We start from the raw sequence: 8,114 nt of genomic DNA, 5'->3' as shown, positions 1-8,114 counted from the left end.
TACTCATCGTGGTGCTTAGTGCAAATATTGCGAATAGTATAACTTTATGTCCCCGAATCAGCATGATTTTAGAAAGCATCGCTCATGCGAAATTCAGCTTGTCCTTTTATCACACGATATACTGCGAACCATGTACGAAGGGCAACAAGGAGATTCCATATTTCTAGACTTCCGGAATGGTTTTGACATGGGGACCCATTGTACGCAACATACGAGTATATGTAATAGGTTCAGTGATATGTGAGGTGCTTCCCAATATGTTGTCCTCGATGGCGAGTGTTCATCAGAGACAAGGGTATCGCCAGCAGTGCCCCACGGAAGTGTGATAGGACGGCTGTTATCCTCTGTGTACATAAATGATTTGCTGGACGGGGTGGGCAGCTAGCTGAGATTTTTTGCTGATGATGCTGTGGTGTACGATAAGATGTCAAAGTTGAGTGACTGTAGGAGGCTATGAGACGACTTAAACAAAATTCATGTTGGAATGGTGAGTGGCAGCTAGCTCTAAATGTAGAGAAATGTAAGTTAATGCGAATGTGTAGGAAAAACAAACCCATAATGTTTGGATACAACATTAATAGCATCCTGTTTGACACAGTCATGTCGTTTAAATATCTGGGTGTAACGTTGCAAAGTGAAATGAAATGGAATGAGCATGTGAGTATTGTGATAGGAAAATTAAATGATTGACTTCGGTTTATTGGGAGAGTTCTAGGAAAGTGTGGTTCATATGTAAAAGTGACATAATATAGGATGATACTGCTATCTGCGATCTATTTTTGAGTACAGCTCAAGTGTTTGAGAACCATAACAGCTCAGATTAAAGAAAGAGGGCGAAGCAATTCAGAGACGGGCTGCTAGATTTATTACTAGTAGGTTCGAACAACATGCAATGTTACTGAAGTGCTTCGGGAACTCAAATGGGAATCCCTGGAGGGAAGGCGATGTTCTTCTCGAGGAACACTACTGAGAAAATTTAGAGAACTGACATCTGAACCTGACTGTAGAACGATTCTGCTGTCTCTAACAGTAGCTAAGTAGCGCATAAAGACCGCGGAGATAAGATACGAGAAATTATGACTCATACAGAGGCATCTTAGCTCGTCTTTTTTTCCTCGCTCTGTTAGCGAGTGGGACAGGAAAGGATATGATTAGAAGTGGTACAAGGCACTCTCTGCCGCGTGCCATACGGTGGATTGCGGAATATGTATGTAGATATAGGTATAGGTAGTTCATAGTCTGCTGTAGTTCCTCCTATATTTGTTTTTTCTTACTTTTTTCGCTGTAGTTTACTTCCTTAACCTAAATTTAAAATTAATATTTATATATGTACATGTTTTTTAAGCCAACGGCCTTGCTGCAGTGGTAACACCGGTTCCCGTCAGATCACCGAAGTTAAGCGCTGTCGGGCTGGGCTAGCACTTGGATGGGTGACCATCCGGTCTGGCGAGCGCTGTTGGTCAGCGGGGTGCACTCAGCCCTTGTGAGGCAAACTGAGGAGCGACTTGATTTAGAAGTAGCGGCTCCGGTCTCGGAAACTGACATATGGCCTTCCCTCCAGGGATTTACATGCCCCTCCATATCCGCATCCAATGACGCCTGTGTTCTGAAGATGACACGGCGGCCGGTCGGTACCGTTGGGCCTTCATGGCCTGTTCGGTAGGAGTTGACATGTTTTTTAATTTCAAGTTATGTGAACGTGTCTGTCGGATAGTTTGTCCTACCCCTGTTTGCTTTATCGCACAAACTTCTTTATCTATTTGTGTGGGTATAATCCCCATATTTTTCCCGAATTGTGTTGACCCAAAAGATAGCACACAGGATGTGTGAAGTCGACTGTCACGTGTGGCTTTCCACTTACAGTTTAGTCTCTTTAGTTTGCTAGATTTGTGTTGTATGCATAAGAGTACCTCCTCTCCGACTTGAAAGATGCACTTTAAAACACCCCCGTTTCAATTCCTTATTGGGTTTTGTGTAATTTATCGTAGCCGCCAAACAGTTAATTATTATGATTGTATGACCGTGTGCTTAATGGAAGAAAGGCTATCGATTTTTCTGCTGGTTTCGGGGGTATTTCAACCGAGTGCGGCTGTTCTGAGATTGAATAGTGGATGGTCGAAAGTTGTCTGTTATTAAGGACCACAAAGGTTGCGACGTACAAACTGATATATATTTCCAAAAAACACACAAATTCTGAGGCAGTGCTACCTTCGCCTTACACGTCTAATTACGGTTATATCTTTTTACTGATTGCTGATTTTCAGTACTTCGTCACACGCAATGCTGATGGTTAACATTCACAACAATCCTCCTTGCAATCCATGGTTGTTGCTGGCCGACGCGGTTGACGCGAAACACGTAATTCGGCACTTGTCACTTTCTGTTTCATATCACTCGCAAATCGGTATTAGTGTGGGTCAACCCCACGACGATCAGGGAGACGTGCTCACTCGTCATACTCCTGTGAATTTTACTGTTTACAACTCACTCAACCACCATTCTTGCCTGTCTCTCCAGCACCACCGCTCGCTTGACACTCTCCGGTACTACTACTCACTCAACACTCGTCTCACTGTCTACTGCAGCGCTCGACAATCGACCCCTGTCTGCTATCGACCTGGGTGTCGGATACTAGCATCTATGTTCGTGGGATCACGCATCCCTTACAACTTATACCCAAATTTATTACCATACGTTTGTTTTCTCCTTTCTGCTCGTGCATTAAGAATTGTTAATGCCTGCCTGACCTTTCCTTCAAACAATGTTTCATTTTGAGGATCTCGCGGTAGTGGTTTGACCCACTCGCCAATTTCAGTCTTTCCAAATATCAACTCAGTTGGTGGCAGTCTTTTTGAGGAGCATATGTCCTAATGAACCTGTTAAACTCTTTGAATACTCTCCCTACCTGACTTGCTTCTGTGTGGAAGCGTGAATCTAGAATTGTTTTATCTGTTGTTCTTTCAAAAATTATCTCCACTTACCGATTGTAAAGTTGGAAGCATTAACAGTTAATATTTGTACCGGCTTACCAACACTCGGGGAATACTCATTTGTAGTCCTTCTGACAACAGGTGCAGAAGTTTGTATTTTCACTGCATACATGCGATGGTACTACGTAAAAGAAAATTCAGTTATATATTTTACCCCGCCCCTAGCTTGTGGTAGGTGGCCAGCTGCTTCAAGGGGCACCAACTTCAGTGGTTTAATGGGAGTAATTGGATGTAGTTCTGTCAAACTATGTCGATTTGGGTGCTTCACCATCTCACAAACGACATATTTTCTTATAACTCATTGTACACTGTGTCGGTCATTAGAAACATAAATTACGAAACGATATTGTTTGTGTACTTTGACACCGCATAGTGTCCCCAACCATGGCGGGTGTATTCGATAAAGTCATCGATATATGCATCAGGTAAACATACGCACCGCCGTGACGACTCTGGTGTGCGACAATAAATCAGTACTCTTTGGTGCAGAGTATAGTACTTACCTAGTAGGCCCGGCCGGTTAGCCGTGTGGTCTGACGCGCTGCTTCCCGAGCGCGAAGGCGTGTCGGTCCCCGGCGCGAATCTGCCCGGCGGATTAGTGTCGAGGTCCGGTGTGCCGGCCAGCCTGTGGATGGTTTTTAAGGCGGTTTTCCATCTGCCTCGGCGAGTGCGGGCTGGTTCCCCTTATTCACTATGTCGGCGATTGCTGCGCAAACAGTCTCCACGTACGCATACACCATAATTACTCTAGCACGCAAACATTGGGGTTACATTCGTCTGAAATGAGACGTTCCCGTTGGGGGGGGGGGGGGGGGGGGGGGCCTTGGGCGCGTGGGGTTTACTGGGGGCCGAACAATGTAGGCATCGTCCACTGGGGGCCGAACCGCAGAATAACCCAGGGTCCGGTGTGGGGCGGGGGTGGGGTGAGTGGACTGCTGTAGCCTGTTGTGGGGTTGTGTACCACTGAGGGCTACGGCGGGGACGGAGCCTCTCCGTCGTTTCTAGGTCCCCAGTTCAATACATACATACATACATACAAACTTACCTAGACCTTCGTTGTTATCTTCTTGTAGTCTCCACTTTACAATCTGGTGCATCACACACCCTTAAGTAGTGTGGTCGGTAAGTACCATTGTACTCAAGAAAACTGAGAAAATCGGAAGTTTGTTCTGTAAACTCGCTGAATTCGTGTAAAGCCTGTTCCAGGCGTGAAAGTGCGTCTGTTATAATAATCCGCTCTCCTTTATTGTGTACTATCTCAAAACTGAATTCTTGCAAGAAAAGACACTAATGGGCAATGCGTCTGTGTAACAATTTGCAGGTTAATAGAAAGAACAGGGCTTGATGATCGCAAAACACTTTTGTGTGCTTACCCCATAAACGGTACTGAAATTTCCTAAAAGCCCCAAACGACTGTCAAGGCTTCCAGTTCTGTTACCAAATAAGATTATTTACATTCTGCCAGGGTTCAACTTGTGAAACTAATCACTCGTATTGTCGATTTTTCGTCAATTTTTCTGATTTGAAACAGGCATGTCCCCACTCCCTTTAATGATACGTCCATGCTGAGACAAAAGTCTGATCTCATATCAGGATAATGTAACAGGTTAGCATTGACTAGGGTCCCTTTAATTGCGTCAAAATCTTTCTGGCGGTGCACCATCCACAACCACGTATTCTTCTTTCTCAACAGGTTTAACAGAGCATCATTGTTTAATAATTGATTTGGCACAAATTTTTGGAAAACGACTTTAATCCTAAGAATTCTTTGAGTTATCTTCTGTTTTGGGGTGCTGCAAAATTTTTAATACATCGATCTTTGCTTTGTCTGGTACTATCCTTCCAAGCAAATAATTTTATCTAAAAATTTTATTTTCTGGCGTCCAAACTCGGACATTTGTAAGTTTACTATGAGATTATATTCTCTGACATTTTCTAACACTTTACTTAGCAATTCCAAGTGTTCTATCGATGTTGTGGTGCCAATCAATAGGTCAGCCACATACACCATCCATCTATTTAGCATCTCAGGCTCAATAATGTAACCAGCGTTGGGGTTGGGTTGTTTTGGGGAAGGAGTCCAGACAGCGAGGTCATCGGTCTCATCGGATTAGAGAAGGATGGGGAAGGAAGTCGGCCGCGCCCTTTGAAAGGAACTATCCCCACATTTGCCTGGAGCGATTTAGGGAAATCACGGAAAACCGAAATCAGGATGGCCAGACGTGGGACTGAACCGTTGTAACCAGAGGTGCTATAAATATTCCTGCACTGACATTTAATCTGAAGGGAAATGCATGGTATTGATAACTTCTTACTGTACAAATGAATGCTGTATACTTTTTACTGTGTGGATGAAGTGCTATCTGCCAGTATGAGATACGCAAATCTGTGCTAGTTAAGTACTTTATATTTCGAATTTTTAGCAATTGCTGCTCTAAATTTTTGGACGTTGTCCTCGCTGAGACAGAGATCTTGTTGATTTGTCTGACACCTAAAACTAGGCGGACATCGCCATTCGGTTTCGCGATTGCCGGAAAAGGGCTACAATACGATGACTGTGAAGGTTCAGTTACTTCCTAGTTTTTTTTTATTCTTTCTGTTTCTTTACATACTGTTTTCCTTTTGCCCATGGTATTGCATACAAAGAATGACAGAAGATTTGGTAGGGGTACACCTCCATCTTATGCACGTAACCTTTATAACTACTGGGATGCTTTTCAAAAGCTTGTATGTGCTGTAAGATTAGTTCACCTAATTCATTTCTTTGCGTTTTATTTACGAAAAATATCTCTGGACAAATGTCTTGTAAATCTACTTCATGTTGATTGACTTGTTCTTGTTGTTGTTGCGGTCTTCAGTCCTGAGACCGGTTTGATGCAGCTCTCCATGCTACTCTATCCTGTGCAAGCTTCTTCATCTCCCAGTACCTACTGCAACCTACATCCTTCTGAATCTGTTTAGTGTATTCATCTCTTGGTCTCCCTCTATGATTTTTACCCTCCACACTGCCCTCCAATACTAAACTGGTGATCCCTTGATGCCTCAGAACATGTCCTACCAACCGATCCCTTCTTCTAGTGAAGTTGTGCCACAAACTTCTCTTCTCCCCAATCCTATTCAATACCTCCTCATTAGTTATATGATCTACCCATCTCATCTTCAGTATTCTTCTGTAGCACCACATTTCGAAAGCTTCTATTATCTTCTTGTCCAAACTAGTTATCGTCCATGTTTCACTTCCAGATGCTCCATACAAATACTTTCAGAAACGACTTCCTGACACTTAAATCTATACTCGATGTTAACAAATTTCTCTTCTTCAGAAACGCTTTCCTTGCCATTGCCAGTCTACATTTTATATCCTCTCTACTTCGACCATCATCAGTTATTTTGCTCCCCAAATAGCAAAACTCCTTTACTACTTGAAGTGTCTCATTTCCTAATCTAATTCCCGCAGCATCACCCGACTTAATTTGACTACATTCCATTATCCTCGTTTTGCTTTTGTTGATGTTCATCTTATATCTTCCTTTCAAGACACTATCCATTCCGTTCAACTGCTCTTCCAAGTCCTTTGCTGTCTCTGACAGAATTACAATGTCATCGGCGAACCTCAAAGTTTTTATTTCTTCTTCATGGATTTTAATACCTACTCCGAATTTTTCTTTTGTTTCCTTCACTGCTTGCTCAGTACTTGTTCTTATCTTGACTAAATCGAGAGAGACCGTACAGTCTTCTACTTGAAAATGACACTTGTCTTTACCTAACGTTAGTTTCACTTCATACTGTTGAAAAGAATTCATGCCTAAAATTCAGTTTTTCAACAATAAGAAAGTCATATCTTATTATAGAATCATTTATTGTAATAGGTATAGATGCTTGTGTTCTCACTACTTGTGATTTGTTACATATTTCTGTTAGAACTCTGCACTTTTGCAGAGATAAGGTAGGTACATATGTATTTCTTTTGATTTCTTTGAACAAACTAACTGACTTTACATGGGCAGAAGCGACTGTGTCGAGAATAATGTGTACAGGTACATCACCTACTTTAGCGTTTACTGTTGCCTGTATCACTACATCTCCCTCTCCGCCATTACAAGTCTCTTTAGAACACAAGTCGTCTGTCATGTCCTTATCCTAATCATATCGCAAAAAATGTGTATGTCCACTCTGTATGCCTCCACTGCTTCTATTGGTCGTGGTTGTGGGGCTTACCGCGACCGATCAACAGTTTTCCGTCTGCGGCGGTGGAACAATGTTCCTGTGTCATCTACCTCGACTATATCCGCCCCCGGTAGCTCCGTGGTCAACGCTACAGAATGTCAATTCTAAGGGCTCGGGTTCGATTCCCGGCTGGGTCGGAGGTTTTCTCCGCCCAGGGACTTGTTGTGTTGTCCTAGTCACCATCATTTCATCCCCATCGACGCGAAAGTCGCCGAATTGGCGTCAAATTGAAAGACTTCCACCCGGCGAACGGTCTACCCGACTGCCCTAGTCACACGACATTTATTTTACCTCGACTATGTGTACTGCATGTTCTGTATTGCGCCAGTTTGTGTCTGCTTTGCTATAGAAATCTTGGTCCACTTGCCTAAACTCTCTGTTTCGTATTTCCCCAATATTCATTGACTTGTACCCATTACATGTTTCATTAGTTCTTCGCCTACTATCTATTTTACTTTGCCTCTGGTTGTACCAATTTACGTTATCGTGCCTGGCTGAAGGCTGTTTCCCAGTGTTATATCTACGATCTCCTTTTCTCTAGTAATGGTTATTTCCTTGATGGTTATTGTTTCCGTAGCTACAGTGTTGTGACGGCGCATATGGACGCCAATTGTGACCACTGTTATAGTTGTTATTATGGAATTGTGCCTTTTCATTTGACTGGAAATGCAGTGGCACATCCGAGATATTCGACTGGCATGACAGTCCTCATAAATCAAATCAGTAGAGTCCAATATGAAAAGGAAATATTCCAGATCTGCGGGTATAGTCAATATCTTTTCTTGAATACGAAGTGGTAATCGACCCTCCCAAATTTTCAATACATCCAAATGGAATACGGGGTTGCTCAAGTATCTTATTTTGTTAATATATTTTTCTAAATATTTTCTTAATCCT

The 8,114-nt window shown here is 42.8% G+C and overlaps 1 pseudogene; it reads left to right on the top strand.

Annotated features, from left to right (window-relative positions):
- The first annotated feature begins 1,344 nt into the window (after positions 1-1,344).
- LOC124620473 lies at positions 1,345-1,462 on the top strand (annotated as a pseudogene).
- The last annotated feature ends 6,652 nt before the right edge of the window (positions 1,463-8,114 follow it).

Source organism: Schistocerca americana, chromosome 6, assembly GCF_021461395.2.
Source record: "Schistocerca americana isolate TAMUIC-IGC-003095 chromosome 6, iqSchAmer2.1, whole genome shotgun sequence".
Taxonomy (NCBI): domain Eukaryota; kingdom Metazoa; phylum Arthropoda; class Insecta; order Orthoptera; family Acrididae; genus Schistocerca; species Schistocerca americana.
This window is presented reverse-complemented; position numbering and strand designations above follow the sequence as displayed.